Raw genomic sequence first — 24,718 nt, forward strand, 5'->3', positions numbered from 1 at the left:
CTGAGACATCCCAAAGGTTCCTCTACTTGCTGGGGACATGAGGCTTTTTGAAAAGAGAGCTAGGCCATTAAATCCGGCAACTTTCTGTTTCCTGCTGGAAGTAACGGGCACTGATTGGATTTCAAACCAATGGCAGGGGACTCACATTTCTATCCATGCAGGATTCTACATAATGGATTATCCATGATACTGTCTAGACAGCATTGAAACTTGGGGGGTTTTGTGATCACACTGCACAGAATAAGCTGCTTTTTCATTCTCTCTGTTTCACGTGCTGCACGTTCAGCAACAACCACTGACACTCTTACCCAGCCCCCTGTGCTGCGGTGCCCCGGGGGGTTTAGGGGAAGGTTGGTTGATTCACACTGGGTGGGAGAAACCACAAAATTCTCAGGGGGTTCAACACCAAACTTTTACTTGCAAACTTCAGAACGTTACGGTAGAATAAGGTACTCGGCAAATTTTAAAACAACGTCCAGACAAAGTATTCACAAACTTCACAACTTTACACTTCACAAACTTTAACTTAGCAAACTTTAATTTATCTGGATTCAACAAGGCACACACTAAGGCATTGACTGGAATTTTTACTCTGGCTTACAATATATTTATATATCTGCCATTTTGGGGCAGGCCGTGGATCAAGCTGCCATTTAGGGTCATTCGTGGGATCACTCCGCCATTTGTTGACAGATCATGGGCTGAGTCCACCATTTTGTGACAGCCCATGGGTTCGTCCGCCATTTTGTGAGAGGCCGTGGGGGCAGTCTGCCATTTTGCAGCAGGCCATGGGCTCACTCTGCCATTTTAGGGCAGACCTCGGGTCACTCTGCCATTTTGTGACAGGCCATGGGCTCACTCCGCCATTTTGTGACAGGCCACAGGTCAGTCCGCCATTTTGGGGCAGGCCGTGGGGGCAGTCCGCCATTTTGTGACAGGCCATGGGCTCACTCTGCCATTTTGGGGCAGGCCATGGGTCGGTCTACCATTTTGCGGCAGGACATGGGCTCACTCTGCCATTTTGGAGCAGGCCATGGGGGAGGCCGCCATTTTGTGACAGGCTATGGGCTCACTCTGCCATTTTGTGACAGGCTATGGGCTCACTCTGCCATTTTGTGACAGGCTATGGGCTCAGTCCGCCATTTTGGGGCAGGCCATTTGGGGGCAGGCCATGGGCTCAGTCCGCCATTTTGGGGCAGGCTATGGGCTCACTCTGCCGTTTTGTGACAGGCCATGGGGTCCCTCTGCCATTTTGGGGCAGGCCATAGGGTTGGCCGCTGCTGTTCCAGCGTGGACCAGAGCCTGACTAAAGCTCAAGGGGATGGGGGTGGAGCAGTGGCAGTCCCATCTATGCAGATCTCTCCCTGTTCCCCCTCACACTTCCCACCTGGTTGTTTCGAGCCACTCAACCATTCCTCTGGTCTCCTACATGCATTTGCCTCTTATAAAGAACAGCATTCACGGAATAAACTAGGAAAGGACTTACTGGTGACATTTCTTTTAATTGAAGGAGCTTCAGATTTGGGTGATGACAAAGAATGAGGGTGGTTTCCACAATGCAATTAGACAAAAGAAATATGTCTGAATTCTCCTTAAACTATGGGGAGATACTGAATTCCTCACAGTGGAATTCTTTGGTGCAAATGGGGATGCTGGATCTACCAGCTTCTGCTCCAAAGGTGGTTCAGGAAATCTCTGAAGAAAGAAAGGAAGAAAACAGCTTTTAGTATGTTTTAAAGGATTTTTTTTTTTTTTTCAGATAAGGAGATGTATGAGCAAAGGACTGTACCTTCACCAACTATTAATGTACATTATACAGAAGTCCTGAAAAAAATACTTGTTGATTTTCAGTGTGTACCATTCCCAGACTAACAACAGGTTCCTTTTGCCATCTGGCTTTAAACCCAGTGAATATTCATCAGTCATGTTCAAGTAAAGTGAGTAAAATCTAGTTTGCTTCATACCACAGACACTATAAAATACATTCTCAGTGTTAGGTCCACTTGTCCAAAAAATGTTAGCTCAGAGAAAGACACTGGAACATGCAATGTGCCTGTTGACTACTCACTTAATTAATTGCGCTCTCAGGGCAGCAGTAACTGTTCTGTGGCTGCTCTCAGTCTTTTATTTTCTCCTTTCCTAGAACAGGCAAAGAATGTGTATTCCCAAGGGGAAAAAAGAGCATGAGATTTAATTTAGCAGTTATATTACACAAGCTGCACTTCAGCACCCCATTCCTGTTCAGAGGAGTACTCGGTAATACACTTGATTTCCTTTCTGTGGAACATAAGTCAAGGTCTTGATGAAGTGGAGGATTTGTGTCAAAGGCAGGCCAGTGTGAAAATACAAAAATGTTCTCTTTCCCTGAGTTATGCTTGTTTTTACCACTGCCAAGCAAGTTGATAACAATAAATATAAATATAGATAACAGCAGGAAAGATATAATTAAGTGCCTGAATTTGAATTAATGTTGCAATCAAGGTATAATCCATGATACGGTTAAAAGTTATTTCATAAATTCCGTTTGTTTCAGCTATAATCAGGGCAGTGTTGCTGAAGTTTAACTTGTGACTGAAGTAACAGAATTGATTAATGGCTGTTATTATGAATTTCCATAGCAAGGGGAGAGCAGGGTCCTGAAATGTCATACCAACATTGCCTGAAAGATACATTTTTTTAATTCCTTATAAACATTTGAGTCTCAGTAAAAGTCAAGTATTTAATCACCTGAAATTAGTGCGGGCTGTGATGTCTGTTGTTGTTCTCTAGATTTGCTTAAAAAGATCACTTTTCAGCATTATGTGGCAAGGGCATGTTTATTCCTCCTTTAAATGTGGTTTTGCTTCCACTTGTTAAGCCTACGCAGCTCAGAACTGCAGCAGGAGGAAGAGGGACTTGATGAGTGGGAATGGGTCTTTATTATTGGTATACAGAGGGCATTTTGGAAAAGGATCAGAGAATCCAGCACATGGGGAGAGGTTTGCCAAAGTCTAATGCATTAGACTAGTTAATTCCTTTCAGAAAACCAAGATGTATTAGTATTTTTTAAGATGGCTGGAGAAGGAGAGGAAATGTGGCCCTGTGAGAAGATAAAGAGTACCAAGCTGTGACTGCCGACATACTTTGAATGAAGAAATTGCAAGTTGCTTAAAAGGAACATTTTGGGAAAGTGAACTGTATGTCATTAAAGAAGTATTTCATCTATCATCATCTGATTTTCTTCTTACAAAACCCAACCTTCAAAGCTCTGAATATTGGCAAAACTTGAAGGTCAAGGGTGTAACTAGTAATTTCTTACCTCTGGGCAACACTTTTAAAAGTCTTTCTCTGTGACAGCCTACCTTATTGATAGTAATTGGTTCCAGTTTTATTGGGGTTTTCTTTAGCAGATTCCATTACATTTTGTCACTCAGGATGGAGGGAATACAGTTAGTGCTGATAAAGAGCATATCGGAGCTTTTGGGTCAGTGCAGTTTATCTTTAGCAAATCATTTGGGCTCTCAAGCGATCCCTAAGCAATCTCTTAGCCAGAGCCTTTTCTAGTACACTTAAATAATTGATCTCCTATTACTATGTGGCTATGGAGTGGAGGATTTGAAAGAAATCCACAAAGAAGGATTTGCAAAAGTACAGAGAGAGCACAGAGCCCTGGCCTTCCGCCCTGATGACTTCAGCAACTCACAACCTTTTGTCTTTAGACGTGATTTCTTTGAGATTTTTACTGCCACTAGATATTTTTTTTTCCTTTTCTCTTTGCAAGTAAAAAGGCTACATGATTAATTCTGCTTTCAACATCGGATGTGAAAGCCTGCTTAGGAACCCCCTGCGTGGAATGGCAGCAGAGAAGAACAAGAAGTGCCTGGTTTGTGTCAGGAGGAACAGGCTGTGCTGTTTCCAGTGCTCTCCTCAGCCTCCCACAGCCACAGAGTCCTTAACAGCAGTCATTAAACTTCCTAACGTGTGAGTATGCCAAGAGCTAATGAGCGGGCTGAGATGAAGTGGTGCCCTTTGTGGTTCCTGTCCTTCTCTCCCATCGCTCTCTGACTCCCACGCACTGACTGAACTGCTGGGATGCTTGTACTGAAATCAGTGGAAGATTCTCAGCAGGCTGAGATCTTACTGACATCTTTTTCCTTCCTTGTACTGGGAGATAGTCCTTGAAGTCCAGCTAAAATCTTTTTCCTCTTAGTCATGGTCGTTCCTCAGAGCCACACAGGTAACATTTCCTACAGCATAATCCTAAATTCAGCTGAATTCATAAGCAGATAGTAACAGTTTACATTGCCCTGTTCACGCAGTAACCTTGTGACATACACAGTGTCTTGCTAAAGACACAGGATTCAGGCTGCCATTTCCTATCTTTGTCTTTAATTCCCACTTCATTACTCAGACCCAGTAAATTCTATTTAACTAGAAGGTGACTGTTTCTTGAACTAACACGAAGAAAAACATCCAGTTGTGATTTACATCAGAAAAATGTTAGGAATCTATTACTTCCCATTGAAAAACTCTTGCAGTTGTTAATATCTGAGTTAATACTGAGTTAATATGCCTTCTTTCTAATTAGATTTTTTTGTCTGACTACAGATTCCAGCCTTATGTTATTTTTATCCCCAAGACAAAGAGTCCTTTGGCACCTGGTGTTTTCCTCTTATGATACATCTGTATCATAAAAAAACATTGCAGTTTTTTTAGAGGCTGAACATATTGGCTCCATGGAGTCTAATCATTGTATGGCACTTTCTCCTGTTCCCAAATACAAGTTGAGGCTTTTTTGCACACCTTCTCCAGATTTTCGGTAGACTGTGAAAAATGCGGACATGAAAAGTGAATAAAATATTCCAATATTAGTGTCACTCAAACCATATAGAGGAATATTCCCTTCTGAGGAGAAAGGAGCACTCCTCAGACTCTGCCCTGTGGGCTGCACTGAGCCTAGAGCATCCCCTGCTGCTCCGGGCTTGGGATGGCACTCCCAGGCAGGGAACTGCCTGTGCAGTTTGTGTTTATTTTTGTTGGTCCATGTCAGGCAATATTTTTACTCCTTAGGTGTTGTTTATTCTTATAAAAAAAACCTGAAAAACCCCAAGTTTGAAACTGTCCCAGAAAAAGTTTTTGATGTTTTCTCACAACATTTCTATTCTTTTTCTCATCTCTTTCAGTCATTTTCTACAAGTCCCAGTGCTAAACATGAGATGAAAATCTAGACAAGAGAAAAGGATACAGAATAAACTCTCTTACTATATTTTATATCCCCAAATATACTAATACCAGCCATGCCTATAATGTCCAATTCAAGGAAAACATGGATGTCCTTCTCTATGGAGTAAATTTTCAAGTCACTTTTTCTTATTTCCCAATCCCAGAGAGTAGGCTCTGTTTAATTCCCCCTTATTTAAATCAGAGATATTGCATTTATTCAGATATAGCCCTCAGGGTCTCTTGCATAACTGAAGTGCTTTAGTGGTTGCATTTCCCAACAGAACATGTTGAAGATCTTGTAGGTGAGTAATCAGTGCCATAAAATAGCTGCTCCATTTCCATGGCTGTGGACAAATCCTCATTCTGAGTGCAATGTGCTGGTCTGTCACTGGTGAATGAGGAAATTCACTCCATCTGTCTTCTGATTCCAGAATTATTCAGTCTGTAATTACCTACTGATATGATTTCCCAAAGATCATTTATTTCATGCTTTTTTTTTTTTTTTCACCAGGTACCTTCAGAAAATATGAACAGAAGCAGAGTTGCTCTGCAAGGGAGTCAGTACTGCTGGAAGCATTAACAGCTTTAATGAGGAAAGCAGGGCAGGTCTGAGGGTTTGTAGTTGCTGCTCTGCACAGGTCCAGGTGAGATGTACGCTGGCTTAAATGGGCATTTGGAGAATTACTAAGGTAGGTGTGACAGCAGTGAACCGAAATTGTTCATTATGGGGAGGGTAGGTGAAAGGAAAACCAGTTTAGATGTGATGTTACCAACCCTTTTCCTTTATTCCCAGAAAAAAAGACCTGTCAGTGACTCTCTTCCGCATTGTCCCCTGAGATAGAAGACTTCCCAAGGTATGAAGGTGTGTTTCCAGTGCTGTCACTGAGATTTGTCCATACAGTACTGCAACTGGTTCCTTAGTTCACCTTGAAGAAACAAAGAAAAACAACCTCTCTGTTGTCTATCCAATGCCCTCCACTTACCCACCACAACATCTCAGCGATATCTTCAATATCTACCCCCCATTATCACCACGTTAGGTTCCTCCCGATTCACCCAGCCCTCAGTCTTTCATTCTCCCCTGGAGTTTTATAAGTCTTGTTCGTTTTTCTCCTCACTTGCAGTTTTAATTTCTTCTCACTGAAAGCAACAGTGCTGGTTTTTAAGTGGTGTGGATATTCCCTGATCCATAATGCACGATAAACAGGTTACCCCGTGCAACTGGATGGAAGATTAAATCCATGCTTTTGTTAGCAAGTTGAAGCACAGGCTTTAGCTAAATTATCCCTTTGCCTGACCATCTGTTTCCAACGGAAATGAATCTTTGGCTTTAATTATAAATCTCTTATGAATATTATTTTTCTTTTCTAACCCAATCTGCCCTTTTGGAGATGAGTTGAACTCTCCCTGTGCTGTCTGAAGGGTGGGTGGGATCACCAGCATGGCTGATACAGTGATTCATTTTTTTAATTAGCCTTCCTGTGAATGATTTCAAATCTATTTATGCACTTGCTGCAAGTTGAAGCAAAAATCTGTGTTAGCAAACTGTGTTTATAAATTTGCTACAGATACCATGTTATGAAGCAGTCTAAGTACAAACATGTTAAACCATATGGAAAATCCACCCCAATCTTGCTAAATTGTTCCAATGTTTAATTACCCAGATCATTAGAAATGTGCACCCTCTTTCAAATTGTTTTTTCAATTCTAATTTCCTGGTCTAGCCCTCTGATCATCTTATAATTCTTTATGTTCCCCACGAAGGTGTGTGTAGATTGAAACCAAACACAAAAACCTCCTACTCCAGGTGCTGTTCTCCAGCAAAGAATTACTCATCCCAGTAAGGATTTGTCATTAAGATGCCTTGTAGTTTATTAATTTTTTCCAAAGAAAGGGTGAGGTCATTCTTTTTATTTTAAATTAAAGGGGGGGCAGTGGGGAGGAGGGCACAGAGAGCTCTGGGTTGGGGTATCAGGGGGATTCTCAGTATTCTGGAGCTCTTCTCTTTTACACAGTAAGGATTGGGAAGGGAGTACTTGTATCTTCTGTGGTACTGGGCAGCAACTCCTTTTTGTGACCAAGAAAGAAAAGAAAAACACACCGAGTTACGCTTCCTGGCACCTTTTCCAGCTCCTCTGGAGAACTTGGCCCTTGCTAGTCAGCAAGAGGACCTTGAGCAAGAGAAGAATCTCCTCCTGCCAAGCTTTCTTCCCCAGCAGAGGCCAACTTGTAGTAACGCGGTGTGGAGATGAGTCAGTGCAAAATGGACTTGGTAAACACTTTTACCCTCCTTCTCCAGAGACAGCTGCACTTATTGCTTCGTCCAAGAACCACTGAGGGGGGGAGGGATTGAACACTCCTCACTGGAATCCTGGGGTATGTGCTGGTCTTCTCCTTGTAACTTTTACCCCTGCGAGTTTCAGTTCCCATCCCTCCTCCCTCAGCTCTTCATCGGCTCCTCATCGATTTAGCTCATTCTCTTCAAAGGATTTCCAGTTTAGAACTGTGCCAGACTGCCTTTTGATCTTCTTGAAGGTGTTTTCTCTCCAGAATGACCAGAGTAACTTTGATCAAAATACAGTTTATTGCAATGTTTTCATAACCCATGGCTTCGTTTGAGTCACCATCGCTGGAGGGATTTAAAAGACATGTAGATGTGGCCCTTGGTGGCCTTGGCAGTGCCAGGGAAATGGTTGGAAACAGGGAAACAGATGATCTTAGAGGGCTTTTCCAACCTGAATGATTCTGTAATTCTACAAAACTCTCTAAATCCCAAATCCTGCCATCGTAGCACTTGCTGCCACTGTTAAATCAGCCCGTGGGTTTTCTTCCTGTGTGATTTCACTCTGCCAAGGGCTTGTACAGAGAGTGTATCTACACCAAATGTTTCATACAGCTTTCAAAGGAGTCCTGAGAAGGTTTAGCTGTTACTTTACAGAATGAGAGAGGGAATATTTTCACGCTCAGCCCTTCTCCCCCCCTTTCTGTACTGAGTTCAGTGAGTGAAAATGATTCACTGTGATTCATTCTCATGGCCTCCCAAGCTGTGTTCTTCCCTGAAAAGTACAATATATCTTTTCATGTTCTCTGTGAATGCTGTGGCTGTGACTTCTTTCTCCATGTTTCTCGTGTTTAGCAGAAGCTCCTGTGAAGAACAGGCACCTGAGGAGCATGAGAGAAAAGCTGGGATTGTATCTGGAACGAGCTCTCTGCAGCTCTGGGAGAATAACAACCAGCTCTTGGAGTAAGGGACAATGCTCTGAGGATTGTTCAGCTGGACCTAAAAGTTTTTGGGCTGTGAAATGTAGAGTTAGAGAAAATGTGGGATTAGAGAAGCATGGAAGATAACTACAGAGTTCCCTGCAAATGAAGACTCTGGCTTTACATACTTGGCCTCTGGGAAAAAATACAGGCAGAATTGGCTTGTAAAGCAGAAAACATGTTGGTTCTTCATCCAGTTTTGAAACAAAAAACCCCCAGACAACAAAAGCATTCATTTGGGTTTTCACACCAGCAGATGACTGTCTAGAGCATGTATTCTCAGTCACTGTCTGTGTGTATATTTAGTACAAAACCACGTTTATGCAACCAAAGATAAGCTAAGAGACTTCTCTTATCATGTGATGTTAGCAAACTTACTCTCACAGGGAGACAAATAGTTTATTAAGCATCCTGACCCTGGGATTTGAGCACCTCTACTTTTCCATCCATAAATCCTCCTAAATCGATGGCTTCTGGGTGTTGATGGCTCGCCTTAGACCCTCTCTACATACCATCCTTAGGAAAGGAAGCTTGGGATAACTGTTTCAGGTTCCAGCTGCTGTGCTTGGGGATGTGAGAAGCGTGCTCAGGCTCATTAAATCTGCAGGACTTGGAAGCTGTGCCCGTGGTGACACCACAGACAACATTCCAGTGAGACCCAAGCGCTGGAACTCTTTGGCATCAAGCACAGCCCATGTGAGAGCTCAGGAGCGGTTCCAGAGCCGACTCCAACACGTCTCCTTGTTTTTCAGCTGCTGACATAGAGGTGGTTTTTTAAAAAAAGTCCAAAATGAAACAGATGTCCTTGGGGAAGCTGGAGATGGAAATGTTTCTCGTGTGAGCCATCGCACACACACGGACTGGAGGCTGCTTTGGGAGGTTTCTCCAGAGACCAGAGACCTTTCCCGCAGGTTGTGGGGAGCAGAACTTTTTCCTGCCTGGAATTTGGTGGGTAAAACACGACACAGTGCTTGAGGTGGAATTCTTAAGCACCCAGAGGATAAAATCCTACAGGAATATATTTCCCCAGGCTAAGAGAGGACAGTACTTTTAAAAAACATGGATAAGCCAGCTATGCTGCTGTGCCATTTCAGTTGTTTCCAACTACAGGCAGAGATCCAGAGTCATCCTGGATCCAAAAGATCCACTCTGGATTCCAAAAGAAGGAATCTTTCCCTTTAAGCCTGCTCATTTCTTCAATTTAACACAGCTAACCTGAAATACTCTGTTTCCTTTAAACTCTGGTTGCTTTTGAATTGCTTTCATCCAGAGTGTGAAATTCCAAGTCACTGTGAAAAAGCTGCCTTAGGAATATTCTTGGCGATGCTGCAAGCAGAAAGTACAGGAAACCTCCCAAGAGAGGTTGTTCCAGCAACACTGCCATCCACGTTTCACAGCTGCAGGGACATCCAGAGCAAATCCAAACACCAGCTTTTCCCTTCAGCAGAGCCTTTGCTGAGGTACAACTGCCTGGGATCCATCCCTGGAAGTGTGCAAGGCCAGGCTGGATGGAGCTTGGAGCAACCTGGGACAGTGGATTATTCTTCCAGAGGAATAAAGGAGGGTGTGCTGGCATAATTCCCCTTCAGTTTGGTTTTAATATCAGTTTTTCTTCAAGTTTGCAGTACAACTAACATTTTTTTAAGTCCGTCCTTTCAGAATTATTTTGCTTTTAGGCAGTAGAGGTGTTATTTATTTACTGGTATTACTGAATTTTCTCATTGATAGATCTTTGTTCCTAATCCTGGCAACTGTAATAACCACGTAACCCTGACCTTAATATTTAACCCACTGAGGCTGATTTAGGAAAAACTATCAGAGAGGTCTTGTACAGGTTAAAAAAATACCTGTATAGCAGTGTGACTGTGGATGTGTGTGCACAGTGAGCTGTGTCAGCAAATAATTTATCAGTAATTCTTATGCAGAAGTCTGACTTACTATTTTCTAACACATAATATTGGAATTATTTGGATTTCACGAGGCAATTTAAGGAGCGAGTAAAACTTCTGTGAAAATGCAAAGATTTGGCTCAATAAATTAGAATGCTTTACTGCTAGCCAGAAAACTGCAGTAAAAAAATGCACCAGGCCAGTAGATTTATTGTAAGTGAAGTGTAATCTCTAAGTAAGAATGAGTGTTGATGGGGAGTGATGAGATGCAAAGTCTGACTGGCACAGGGGTCGGGAATTAAAAGTTGGCCTCAGCATTAAGAATAAATCACATATAGAGATATAATTTCGGCACAGTTCTGTTCCAGCTTTTGAGGATACAACACCAACTCCCAAAAGGCATCCTGGAGCCTGTTGTTATTTTGGGATGCCTCAACCCCAGCTGGATTCAGACAGAAGTTAACCAACAGCATTTGATTACAGCCACGTCAGAGGCTTGTGTCAAACAGTGCAGGTAAGTCAAAAGGGAGTAAAAGTCAACTAATAAGCTTCTGAGACAACTTTCCCAAATATCTTAAACCTAAGGAAATATCTAAATGCATTCTTGAGGTATTTCACGAATAAGATATATCCTTTTCTTGCAACAAACGACTTTAAACCAGAAAATAGTAATCATGTAGAAGGGCAAAGCATTAACAAATACTTGATTACACTAAATACTCCTCTAAAAATTTTCCTGATTGTCCTGACCTTTTCTTTTCCTCACTTAGCTGATCTGCATGTTATGAGTTACTAGTTGAATTGGGTGTAAAAACAATTGAAAAACAACTCCCAAGTCTTTCAGGATGACTAAAGTAAAACCAGATGACAGTTAGAAGATAGCTCTGCACTGGTATTCATTATCCTGGAAATAATATATAGCAAGCTGTAGGAGAAAACACTGAAAAGAAGGAGTACACATTTTTTCAAGTTGTTATATTATCTTCCTTGTGAAGTATCAATGAAGTATGAAAATCAGTTAAATGATTAGACAGAGATTTAATTTACTAAATATATTCAAGATAGAAGAGGCTTGATAACCTTTTCTGCTCCCAGAGTGGATATAGCATCACAAAGAAGGAACATATGCTTTCATCTTTTGCTAAGGTATTACTTTTTTTTTCCTTTTTCCCTTGTTTTTCTTTTTGGATGTAAAATAAATAGTCCATACAGAAAATGGAAAGTAATTGTGTAAGGACTGAAGACCTTAAATCATATAAGTGGTAGGAGTAAAGAGAATTCAGGTTCAAAGTGGAAACAGCACCTTAGTGCAACAAAAGCCCCCCAGCCTGGCAGGATTTGGCATTATGGAGTGCAATAGCCAAGGGAATGAGTTGGAAGAGGCTAAAGTTGCCCAGGATTTGCACCCACAGTGTGTGGTAAGTGTATTCTTATATCATTTTCATGTATTGCATATAATCAAGTGGTTTTTCCTGGGAAGCTGGGAGTGGTGATGTGTTCCTCATCCTTAGGAGGTGAAATGCTTGGAGAAAGTTGGCCTGTCCAGTCTAAACACAGGGAAATGTCCAGGCAGGTGAGATGCAGAGGCACTCAGCAGGTTGTAAACTCTGATTCTGCTTTACTAAACCGTGACAAGACTTCTGTTTAATATCTGCACGTGCTCAAAGTGCAGCTTTCCATCTTTGGAAGATTCCACTCCACTTCCCTCCAGCAATCCCTCAGCACTCCCTGGGAGCAGGCTCTTTCTGCTGGCTTGGAAAACCATTTTACCTCCTACAAACAGGAACTCCTTTGGGATAAACAGAGCCACCAATAAGTTCTGCAGTGGGTACAACCTGGTCACACAGATGCTGAAAACACTTACCTACAAAAACTTCCAAAATCTCCACTATTGCTCAGAAAGTATCAGCACAGACTGGTGAAACTACAGGTTTTTTTAATAACTTGGCTGGAATGGCTGTAATGACTCTCAGCATGCAATAATATTTTCCCCTTGGAGTTTGGAGAGCAAGAGTTAAGAGAGCTCAAATCCTGTATTATTCTGGGCAGCTGCAAAGGAAAGTATTTTGTATTTGGTCGAGAGGAATTGCTGGAGTGTGTGTTTTAAATTGAAAGTGCTCACTAAACTGAAGTGGTCTAAATTGAAACTGTGGTAGTTTTTCACGAGCTTTAGTAGTTCCTTTGGTTTGATCAAGGAGAGGGGAAATTAGTACTAACAAAGAAAAGTGTAACACACACACACAGTTTACTGTCTTTGTACTCTTGTAGGAAAGTGGTTATTGTACATTTTATCCATAAAAAGCGAGTCAAGCCCTTGTTTAATTCCTGTGGTGATCCGAATATTGCGACTGCAACAATTTCTATCAAATTTCAGTGGAACAGCTTTTGAGTTTATGTGAACTGTCAGGGGTTCTTAGGCTTTCTGGGTTTCATTGTATTGGTGACTGAGTGGTAGAAGCCTAAAGATAAAGGGAGTTTTCACATGTGGCAATAGAGACAATGTTGAAAAATACTTATAGTCAAGAATAAAAAGATATTATATAATATCAAGAATGTAAGAAACTTGCTGACTTTGTAGAAAGGGAGGGAGAATGAATATACAAGTGGTGGCTTAAATGCTCTTTTATTGCTTTGATTTCTCAGTTTCAGCAGCTGGTATGGCTGTTAGAATCCTTCTATTATTTACATTGAAAGAAAAGGAAGAGGAGGATATCTGGGGAAAAATAATAAAAGAAAAAACCAAATTGAAGCTGTAGGGAAAGTAATTTTTCTTTCTAAGTACAGCAATTCAAATGGCTCATAAATGGGGTCAAATAAAGATAAATGCAAAGAACCCCACCAAATGCAATGTGTGCTTGTTGTTCTGTGATTTTATGGTTTAATCTCGCTGTCTTTTCCTGGGAAGTGCCCATATGCCGTGGTTATTCCTAGTGACAGCTGTCATTTGGTGGTGGTTCCTCCAGAATGGCTTCAGGCAGTCACATATCCAAGCCTGCTCTCCTGCTATTCCCAGCTCTTCCTTGTTCCCTTGTGCCTTTTCCTTTAGGTCAGAACTTCCCTCTGTGCCCAGCAGATCCCTGTGTCAGATAGGGAACGGCCACAGCCCCGTTATCTTCATCTACCCACCCTGTCTCCAGTAGAGGGAAAAAGATAATGCTTAATGTTTTTTTCATGGTCCATCATAAATCTGTCACTTTGAAAAATATGGAGAAGGAGCTAAATTAATTACTGTCTTATTGATTCCCCTTGGCCTGATTGATTAGAGGATCCCATCCCTGCATAAACCTCCCCCCCCCCGAAATACCGCTCTGGGTAAAACCTGGCAGAGAAATTGCATCGCCTCCACCAAAGGACTCATTCATATTTCATTGTTTTAAGTGGTTTCCTCTGTAAATATTTCATAGATGATGTATATAGATGAATATCGAAGCAGAAAACTTAAAGAAGCCTTGACTGCAAACTCTCGGGGTTCCTGCTAAACTTTTTTAGTCAGAAAAGGACTAACAGCTCACTCCTAGCACAGGCTGATTGGGTTTTTATAACATCTGTCCCAATACTTGCCATTAACAAACTAAATTAATTAGCAAATGCTTGCACACAAGACCTGCACACAGGTCTTATTATTCACATCAACATCTGTTGTTTGAATCAAAACTCAACTTGTGTCTCAGGATGTAGAACAGAGGAGGTGTCCATTAATTTTTTCCACACTTCTAATACTTGACAGCAAAACCCTTGAGTGGCTATTTATTTATTTATTGTGATTACTGTTCCTTTACACTTCAGCTGGTTCAGATAGACCCATTTGCCCCAAGCTTTTTATTTCCAGAGAGGATGGAGATGGCTATAACATAAGTGAAGCCATAGTAGTTCATGGAATAGTGACCCAGGAAGAGTCTGGTGTGGTAATTGATAGCAAACCTAAACATTAGACTTGTAATCGTGCAGGGGCCATCAAAATTAATTGTACTTGAGCACAAACTGTTGAAAAGCTAAATCTCTTCAGGGAAGGATTTGTGGAAGTGCAGTATTCCTCAGGGAACCATGCAAATCTGCATTGCAATAGCCTGTTTCCTGAGGTTTCCTCAGGGATCCTGGGGAATTTATAGGAAGGCTGTATTTTTTTTGTAGTCACACCGCCTTTACCAGCTGCACCAAATTCTTCCTTGGATGACTACATTCCACAAAAGCAATTACAGAAGGTGCTGGGGTTCTTATTTTCATTTCTTTTAGTTGTGCTACAGAGACAATTTCTCTCTAAGAAGGAGCACATGCCGTGGTGGAGAGGAGCCTGCACGTTTATCCTTTACACGGAGGGTATTTGGAAAATGCTATTATGTTTTCAGGACGTTTGGAAAATCCTGTGTTGGGTGGGACTGGATACCCAAGGCCACACAGACCAGAGATTTAATTCCTACTCTTTATCTCTTCTAGTGTTGCTGCCTGGGAATTCACTCCCCATCAATACAGAATAATAAAAAAAAAAAAGCTCTTTTCTTTTAAAGCAACAGCACATAAAGAAAGCAAAACCTGACCTCATTTGTTGGTAGCAGCGCCGAGATGAACTGCAGCTCTGACCTATTTCTCCAGAGTTACAATTATCTGCTGTAATGGTACCATTTTACTTCTTAAATCCTTGGATTATTGTAATTTGAGATTTACAGAAGTTATTCTCTCTCTGGTTACAGATCTTGATCCTTCAGGGACAAGGCAATGTGAAGGGAGAATGAATGTACGTGAGGGAGCAAAGAGAAGGCATGGGATCAAGCCATAAGGAATTGGTAATTTTTTTGTTAATATTTTTATAAATATGTATAATTTAATAAGTTATCCATGTCATCTGTGTAGTTTTGCTTATTTTCATGTATATATAGAACATATATTTATTTATATTTTTTAATATATATAAAAAACCCATACTTCTATATCCATATGTGTCCCTACATGGAGTGATCTAAACCAAGGTCACGTGGTGAGGGATCTGGGTTTTGTTCAGTTGTCTGGCAGAGACATGCTCAGCCTCTCTGTGCACCACGGGAATGATAAATATAAAAGACTTGAAGAAATCAAGTTCTTAGATATTCAGAACCAAACCCCTTGGCGACAGAAGTTGACAGAGCTGCCTTTAAATCAATTTAATACTTGCTTAAATCAGTGGAAGGGAAGTGAATTACGTTGCGTGAGGATCTGGTGTTTGTAATCTGATTTCATTTTTTATTTATTAGCAGTATCCAACCTCACAGAACAAACTTTTTTTTCCCCCCTGAGTTTTATGTTGGCCTGCACCACCAAAATGAACAGAAAATATGTTCCTATGTTTTCCTCAAGTAAAATTTCAGTCTTCAGAACATATCATTTGTTCAGTGGGTTCAGTGGCCGTGGTTGCACTTGATGATGATCCTGGAGGTCTTTTCCAGCTTTAGTGGTTCCATGATTCTGTGATTTTTGTTGTAGAAGTGTTCACAGCAACACCATGCTGGTAACAAACACTGAGTCCTGCCAACCCAGACAGGCAGAAATCGTGAGCTGGGTTCTCACCAAGCACAGCATCAGCTCTAAAACGTGAGTTTTCAGGGGGGGAAAAAACCAACAAACCAAACCAACAGAACTGACTCATATCTTTTTATTTACCCTCTGCTTTCTAGCACATATTAAGCTTTGCCCCAGCCCATAAACACTGACAAAACACTTAACACCACGAATCTGCCTCAGCTCTGTGCCAAATGCTATAAACTTCATTCCCCACTGTCACCAAGACTGGTGCCCAGACCATTCAGGCCATGCATTTCACATCAGCTGGGCTCATTTTCTTCAATCCTATTTCTGCATGCCTTCAGTTTAATGGGAAATCATTCCCTTTTTGGTCACAGATCTACTCTCTAATAAACTGGTTGTTCAGGGCTGCCTTTCATCCCTGTCAGGGAGATGCCATGAGCACCACCCACGGAATACACGGGTTTTAAAGAGCAAAAGCTGAGGAGGCTGAGGTCAAGCAAGGACAAGTAAACTCCGACTGGAATGGCTCTTAGTGAGGGGCCTCGTTTGTTTTTGGATTCCTGTGAGAAGTCATTAAGTTTTGCTGTGGGGGGAACGGGGCTGGGTGAGGGTTTGAGGAAGACATTTATGGCTCCGTCCCGGAGGGCAGACACGCAGGCTCAGCATCTGCCAGCCTCGGAGAGGGATGCAGGGGGAGCACTAGGGCTTGGAACAGCATTAGGAGCAGCTTTGGCCGAGGCAAATGACAAATTTGCTGCTCTTACTTCAGTTACTTAAACAAATTTTAAATCTCTTCCGTCAAGGGAGCAAAGAAGGCACTTAGATTCCAGGAGCGGGAAGTTTTGGAACAGGAGCAGACAGAAGATATTGCCGTGGTTGGGCTAAAAGTGAGACAGAACTTTTCCCTTGCTCCTGAGGGATGTACATTGGGAACAGGCAAAAGGTGGGTGCATCCAAATCACGAGAAGGTTTTGCTATAAAATGAAAACATACAGCACAAAATCTCCAGCACTAACTAAATATAAGAGTAAACCAAACATTTTCCTCGTTCTCCCAACAAAACAACTCAGCAAATGCATCGGCAAAGGCAGGGGAATAATCGAGTCACTCTTGGTTCTCAGCTCTCCAGGGAATTTCAGGTACTCTTGGAATCTTGTGGCTCATGGCATGGCAATAACGTGAAGTTCTTAGATTGGGCTTTTTTAGGGTTTTCTTCTTCTTTTTGTCTACATGCAAATTTTTTCTGTGATAGCAAGATGCATACGTCAAGATGTCATCCAGTGTGTAATCAGCTATATACTGGTTATGGTTTTATTATCATAATCAATTACTTTGCCTCCCTGTAAAATACATAATTAGGTTCAAGGTCAGGAAAATTTATAAATGTCCAATACTTAACAATTACTTAATGTGCATTCAATTAAAATTGAGTCTCAACAGAGATCTTGGTTAAAGACTGAAAATTGTGAAGCGTGTTAGAAGGATTTCACAATGGGTGAGAATCACCAGCCATGCAATAATCTAATATAGCAAGACTAAACTGTTGTGTCCTTGTAGATAGTTGTAATATAAGTAACAATTGCCTCTTAAACGATGGAATGTTTAATATTGTTTCTAGATTTTACATCAGGTTCTGGGCTATGAAGTGTGTCCCATAGGCATTTTTCCAGCTGTTTATCTCCACTTTACTACAATTGTAGCAACAGTAACTCCTTGCTAAGAAAAATACAAACACATTTGTTACAATGTAGTTTAATTTTTTTTTTGTTTGGGGTTTTTTTGTTATTAAAACCTAGAGTAACTGACTAATTGTGTTGTTACATCACTACATCTAAAAAAAAAAAAACAACAGATGAACTTTACAAAGTACTAACTAGTTTGTCAATTTTGAATCAGATTTCAAAGTATGAAATTTTGACCAAAATAGGGGAAAAAATTGAAATTAACTATAGAACTGGTCAGATTTTAAATGCTGATTAAAACCAAACACGTTTAAAATCTGTGTCCAGCTCTCCCCTCTCCTCACTTTTCCCCTGCTAGCTCAAATGGTAGTCTGGGAAGAAGTGGAGGTAAAATTTCTCCTCACCATCTGTTATCTGACATTTGAAAAAAAGTCCTTGTTTGACCAGTAATGAGAGAATTAGCAACATTTGGGCCATAAATCATTGCCCTCAAATTTACGAAGCTGGTATGTTTTTACAGGCAAAACTGATAATGCCCTATGTGGAAACAGCCACATCTCCCAATAAACAGAGCCTCATCCCAGCATTAAAATGCCAAACAGATGGAGGAGCCTTTCCTGGGAATATGCATAGGGAAAAAAAATGGCTGAGAAGTATGGGGTAAGAAAACTCTACCAAGCTCAACAGGGCCACAGAAAGTGTTAATGACTCAAGGATTATCTTTTCCAAAACTAGTTGAAGGACACAGCTAGGAAGAAAGATGTTCTCCTGACACAAACACCCATCAGGAAATAGCATATACCAACATGGGATTATCCCCCAAAAGATGAAATTGGAAAGGATTTCCCATCCTAATTACATGAACCTTCTGAGGATCAGCTTCAGACAAAATATCCCAGGGCTGACTTGACAACTTCACAGGACAAGGGAAAAAATAAAAAGCAGACCCAGATGTTCCGTGTTCCGGGCGACTTCATATCAATGAATCATCTGCATTATGTAAGCAAAGGACAGGGAAAAAGGACCATGTGGAGGTCACTCGAGGGCTGCTGTTGTGCTGGGCACTGAGAAAACACGGAATATGGGATGGCCCCAGCCTCCAAGAGTTCAAGCTCTGAGTAGAAGTTGGGTGGGGAACCTCTACCTTATGTTAATCCAACGCTGGCTACAGGGAATTGTGGTGCTGTGATACAGGAGATGATGATGGGTGGATGGATGGGCAGATGAAGAGATATATACTCTTTTTTTTTTTTTTGGCAGAAATAGAGAAGGTAGATCTCGCTGACTGCAGCAGATTGGGCTTTCAACAAATGTAAACAGCACTTGGATAAGAAAGCTGTGAATAATTTTGGTGCCTGTTCCTGTATTCTGTGTCGTTTGCCCACAGGAGATGATTAAACACCTCAACACTGGCACGTCTGGAGGTTACATGTGGAAGCCTGCAAAGGTCCCCTCCAAATTCCCACTTCCCACACACCTAAGGCACATATGGGTGCATCTTGGTGTTCTTGCCTGCTCTGCTGTGGGGGTACAAACACACCTTCTGGGATTGTCAGATTAGCAGATCACTGGTTGTCAGCACCTTATAAAGAGACTTCCCCGGGGAAGGAACATTTGCCTTACACAGACCACAGGAATTGCTGTGTGTGTGGGAGTGAACCATGGCCATGAGAAGTGACTGTGCCTTTCTGTTATTGAACAGGAGATACACTCTGTACCCCACTGGAGTGAAAATGGAAGGTGTTTCTTCTCCAGGCATCCAAAGGGAACATTCTGCCTTAGCTGTGGCTCTCCTCTTTCCACCCTTCCTATGGATTTTTATTTGCTTGCTCATGGAGGGACAGCAAAAGTTAAGAAAAGCCTAATTGAGGCAAGATTAATGCAGTTCCTCTGAGAGTAAGGGAGAGATTTATTCTCTCCCTCCCTTCCACAGATGTCTTGTTTGGGACTCAACCTTGCCTCACATATGTACCTTTATTCATTTACTTCCTTCTGGTCCTCTGGGAGAAGCCTCTCTCCTGGAATTTATTGCCTTGGCCGCCTTGTTTCTGTCCCTGTTAATAGTAAGACATACTGAATGCCCATATATTTGCCTTATTCTCAGATGTGAGAGAAAGGGGTTTATCTATGCCGAAAAATATGTACATTTGGCTTGGGACAGCCAGGAGTTACCGTAAAGAAAACCTTGAAACTGGAGCCCCTGAGCTGGCAAGAAATGGAAAGCTTTGAAAGAGTGGGACCCAGCAGAGCTGCTGAAATAAAGCATCAGGTTCCAAAGGAATGGGCAGCCTTGGGATCCTTCTGGGTGAATTTCTTTCTCTCTCACCTTGGGCTGACAACAGACATTAGCAAGTGATGGAGGAAGGAAATACTTATTTTAAATACCTGGTTGGTGAAAGGCTGTGAGAGGAGATGAGGACAACATAGAAGCCCAAGTTAATTTGTGTGTGATTGACTCAGGCAAGGAGCTTGGGCCAAGCCCTGCGTGGGCTGTGTCCCTGCTGACCTTGTCCTTGAGATGGGTAGATCAGAGGGTTCCTTCAGAGCTCCTTCTGCAAAGGACAGCTTTGAAGGTCACCTCACAGCATCACTGTGATATTTTACCCAGAAAAGGAGTGTCTTTACCCGTTGCCAGGCTCAAAAACCTGCCATTGGCATTAACAAGCTCAAAACAGGCCCTGGGCCTTTTTCCCAGACAGCTGCATTTGCCGAAATTTTCTATACTTCTCTCTCCTCAAAATGTCATTTTCAATTTTACTTTTCAGCTGCTGTCCTTTGCTCTCTGCTGTACAACCTGCCCTTGGCATCTCACGACTTCACATCTGGAAAAGTGCTTTTGGGGAGGTGGGAGTGATGCTCCTGGTCCTGCTTCCCAAGCTGGTCCGAAACCTCCACGGCCAGCGCAGGAAGCAAAGGTACTTTTTAAAAACTCTCAGTATTTCAGCTCTCCTTCCATATTCATGTTTTCATGCCCTTTGTTTCTCTTTCTTTAAGTGCAAGTTTTCATTTGTATTCGCTGCTCTCACCTTTTCCTTCTTCTGTTCCATGGCTCAGCCCATGCCTGGGAATGAAGGGAATGCTGTTGAACAGAGCAAGGAAATGAAAACAGAAATATTTATCTTGCTTTATTGTGACTTTCATTTCCTTCACAGCCAGGCTGCTTTTCTAACCTGCAGTTTTCTTTCTTTTAGCCCAAGCTTGTGGTTTTGGGGCCATCTACTCCAAGTATTTTTATTAAGTCCTCAATTGTCACTTTCTTCAGTTTAATTCTGTTTTCTCTCACACCTCGCGTTGCTTAAAATTGGTTTTGGCTTGTGAAAAACCATCTCTTAAACACCAGCTAAAATATACTGTTATTCAGGGTTGGAAATGGCTTCTTGAGTTTGGGGACTGTTCTGTAATTTGCAGAAATCCTGAGGCTGTTGCAGCAGAGGAGGCCTAAGCCTGCCATCAAACTACAGGCAGGTACTTACTCCTACTCTTAGTGCTCAAGGATGTTCTTGTTGAAGAAACTCATGGTGGATTCCTCTTTGTGCATCAGTTTGTAGAGCTCTGTTCCAGACACTGAGTGTCCAGTTTGTTGTCATCATGGTTACCTGCATTTTTTATATTTACTGATATTACTTCTCTTCTACCTACTTGATTCTGACTCCAAGCAGTGATTTAACAGTTAATTTATAAAGAAAAAACCCAAACAAACCAACCCCCAAAACTCCACCAGAAGCAAGTGCTGGTAGCTAAAATGGATTCATGCTAACTTTTAAAATATTCTAATTGTTTTTATTTATCCCCTGCAATAGATTTAAATTACATCTTCCCTTTTCCTTAGCAGCTCCTTGGTTTTCCTCCTGTCATCTTGACTGCTCAATGATTTTGCTCTCTCTGTCCTGTTTCAGCTTTTCCCTTCTGTGCTGGTTTAAGGGTCTCCTGAACAGTGTACCCTTGGCTCAACACCAGGTGAGAACTATCCAAGATAGTTTTTAAAGCTTTTTACACATCCAGTGAGGCACTTATGGCTTTTCTCTTTCCCTGTGGGACAGGGAGAAAAATGGGATGGTAATTTAGGAGTCATTTCTGAACCAATGATGGTCCTTTTAAATAAGAAAACTCTGCTGCTGCAAGGAATTAACGATTGTTTTCAGCTCATGAATAGTCAGTAGTATTCGAAAATGATTTCCACTGATCCATCTCCAAATGAAAAAGGGCCATTTCTTGTCTCAATTGGAGATCAATGCAGGGAATTTATCCTAATCTTCCTAAACCATCCAGCCTCCCAAACTAATAGTCACAATCAGGCAGCTGGCAGGTCACAAACACCAGCCCTGGGGGGGTTGGGACTGTGAGTAAGCAATTTTACAGCAATTTTACTGCAAGACAGGTCACCAAGAGACATTTTAACCTCAGCAATTATTTTTCTCAATGTCAATGACATCATGAAAGGAGCCAGAAACTTATTTCTTTGGACAATTATAAGCAGAGATTGCTCTTGACCTTGATATTTATGGGGTCCCAACCATCCTGCAGCAAGAGGTTATATGAGTCTCCAGAGCAAACCTGCCAAAAGTTCGGAAAAGTTCCAAAATAGCAATAATCCATGATTTCATTGTGCATGGCTAATTGTTTTTCCTGAAAGGAAAGCTCATGTTTGGCAGGTTCCTTTGTTAACAACGAGATAGCAAAGGTTGTAAATCCCTGCACAGCAATTACTGCACAATCAGACTTGGTAACTCATATATATCTCCCCTGGAAATACAGTAATGCGCTGCTAAAGTCAGGAAAAAATGGGATTTGGGGCCATGCTATTTCATTCTGAATTGTACAGAGAAACTTGGGTCTGTTTTCAAGAAATGATTAGTTAGGAAATGCATCAGTGTGATATATATGCTATATGTACACAGTGCAGTGGTCTACTAGTTCACTAATGGAAAAACACTATATAGATTGTGGCTTTTTAAACAAAATGGGCACAGAAACACAGCTGTTCCCCACAGAAACAATTTATTTCTATCACTCCTTATAAATGAGAGGAGAACACAGGTAAGAGGAAGAATGTTGATGAATCAAGAATTTGGGGTACTCTACCCGTGCCTGAGTCCAAACTTTCTCTTCTCTCGTGGAGAGGGAGGGAGTCTCCTCTCTTGGACCAAATCCCTGTGGAATTTTGGCTGTCTCTAGTTGAGTGTGTGAGCATCACTTGGAAACAACTACTTGGAGATAGACTTGGCTTTGCCTTATTCAGATGATGGTTATATGGGATTTGTGGTGCCAGAATTTATCAGAGTAGATATAAATATATTGTTGTATTTTAAGCAGAAATAGAGAAGGGCTGGTGAGATATCCCCCTCCACTCCAAACAATAATTCTAATGAGATGTGGACATGTAATTATAAATAATACGTAGAGTTTGCCTTTGCCATATTTGAGAAAGAGAAAATCCAATCTGAACAGCTGCCAGGGGATGGAACAGCATGCTCTGAACAGCTCTGAACAGCCATTCAAGGATGACAGGGAAAAGGAAAACCTGTCTTCCGAGCAGAGACTGAAACCAAAGACTGAGAGAGGATGCAACTGCTCTCTGAACACAGAAATGGCATTAACAGCATTTGGGGACAGGCATAATGGAAATTAAAGGGCAGCACTGGAGCAGAACAAATGGCTCCATGCTGAAAATGGAGATGGGTGGACTGGCTATTAAGGGACGTTTTCTAACTGATAATGTTGTATTGGCTTGGAGTAGAATTTTAATCTGATTAGCAGAGGAAGATGAGAGGTGAATCCTGCCCATATATATGGCCCAGAAGCATCCTTCTGGTCCTATATTTTCAATTCCTTCATGCCTGGAGCAAAGACAAGGCCCACAGGCAGGCTGACCTGCAGAGGAGTCAGGGAAGAAAAACGGGAAAGAAAACCAAGGAGCTCCTAAATTCCTTGCTGAGGTTTCCTGTTGCCTCAAATGTTGTAATCCCCGTTGCAATTTCACAGATTCAACCCATTCTGTTCTTATGGATCTGATTGAAAAGAAGTGAACTAGCAAATACTCAGTTAGGCAAGCGTATTTCTAAATTAATTAAAGGTGGGACAGTGAGCAAAGACATTTTCTGTGATCCAGGATATCTCCTACAGGAGCCCTTTCATTCCCTACTGTGTCTTTCTAAATGACCTCTTCAGTGTTAATGGTCACTGGGTAGTTTCAAGTCAGCAGTTAATCCCAGGCAGGACTGGGCTCAGGCTCCCCTAAAACAGTACCTTTCTCAGTGATGGACTCCTTACCTGCTGGCAGCATTTAAATCCCCTGCTCACAGCTATTGCAGCCAGAGAGATCAATACATCACCGTGCCCATCAGTATGAAAACTGGGAGGTAACTTCTACCTTGAATCTCCCTGGTTCCTTGTTATTCCGTTCACTTAACCTAAATTTTCAACTTGATGAAGATTTCAGCTGACAGGCATTATTTATAATGCCCATAACTTCAACTGTGGCATTTGCTTATAACTAATTTATATAAAAGCATATGCTTTCCTTTTATAGAGACACGGGAGATAATTCCATTACCAGTGGTTCAGTTATTAAACACATTCATCCACCTTAAAAAAAAAAAAAAGTCTGAAAGGCAAAGCAAATGTGCTGGGAAAAATATTTGGGGCTGATGTTCAACCCCACCTGTTAAGAAGAACACACTGTGGGAAAGTGTCTTGACCAAAGGCTTCTCCCTCTTGTTATTATCGTGTGTCTTTTTCACACTGAAAACTTGTAATTTTTCTATGAGCTTTCCAAAATGGGCATAATTGGTAAAGCCAGTGCATTACTGGTACTTGATGGTCTGAATCTTTCTTTTTTGCTTTGAAAAGAAATAAGTAAACCTTGATAATCACTGCAGGGAGGGCAGAGAGCTACACAGAACTACTTTGCTTTAATCATCTAGAAAATATCTTTTCCTCATTCAAGGTCATATAGATCCTATTTTTCAGCTGAGATTGGAAGGTGATGAAAAGAAACGATACAACCACAGCCCTGTCTCCACATCCTGAAAGAAAGAAGAAATCTTACATCAGGGATACATAACCCTTCTTCTGAAGGTGATGGGTGGGACTGTGCATAAGCTACTTGCAGAGATGCTAAATACAAATGCAGATGAGGGCACTATTTTAACACTTGGGAAGCGGCTTTCTGAACCCTTTGGCAGGGCT

General features: G+C 41.6%; 2 long non-coding RNA genes across 2 annotated transcripts; both read left to right on the forward strand.

The window, feature by feature from the left end:
- Nucleotides 1-767: 767 nt before the first annotated feature.
- On the forward strand, nt 768-3,212 carry LOC115307911. Its single transcript, XR_003916268.1, has 3 exons — nt 768-884; nt 1,760-1,937; nt 3,051-3,212. It is a non-coding gene; the product is annotated as an uncharacterized LOC115307911 (long non-coding RNA).
- A 12,598-nt stretch (nt 3,213-15,810) lies between these two features.
- LOC108641554 lies at nt 15,811-20,435 on the forward strand. The gene is made up of 3 exons (XR_001922081.1): nt 15,811-15,914; nt 16,652-16,791; nt 20,296-20,435. It is a non-coding gene; the product is annotated as an uncharacterized LOC108641554 (long non-coding RNA).
- Nucleotides 20,436-24,718: the final 4,283 nt, after the last annotated feature.

Source organism: Manacus vitellinus, unplaced genomic scaffold (assembly GCF_001715985.3).
Source record: "Manacus vitellinus isolate BGI_N305 unplaced genomic scaffold, ASM171598v3 scaffold_69_pilon, whole genome shotgun sequence".
In the NCBI taxonomy this organism is placed as follows: Eukaryota; Metazoa; Chordata; class Aves; order Passeriformes; family Pipridae; genus Manacus; species Manacus vitellinus.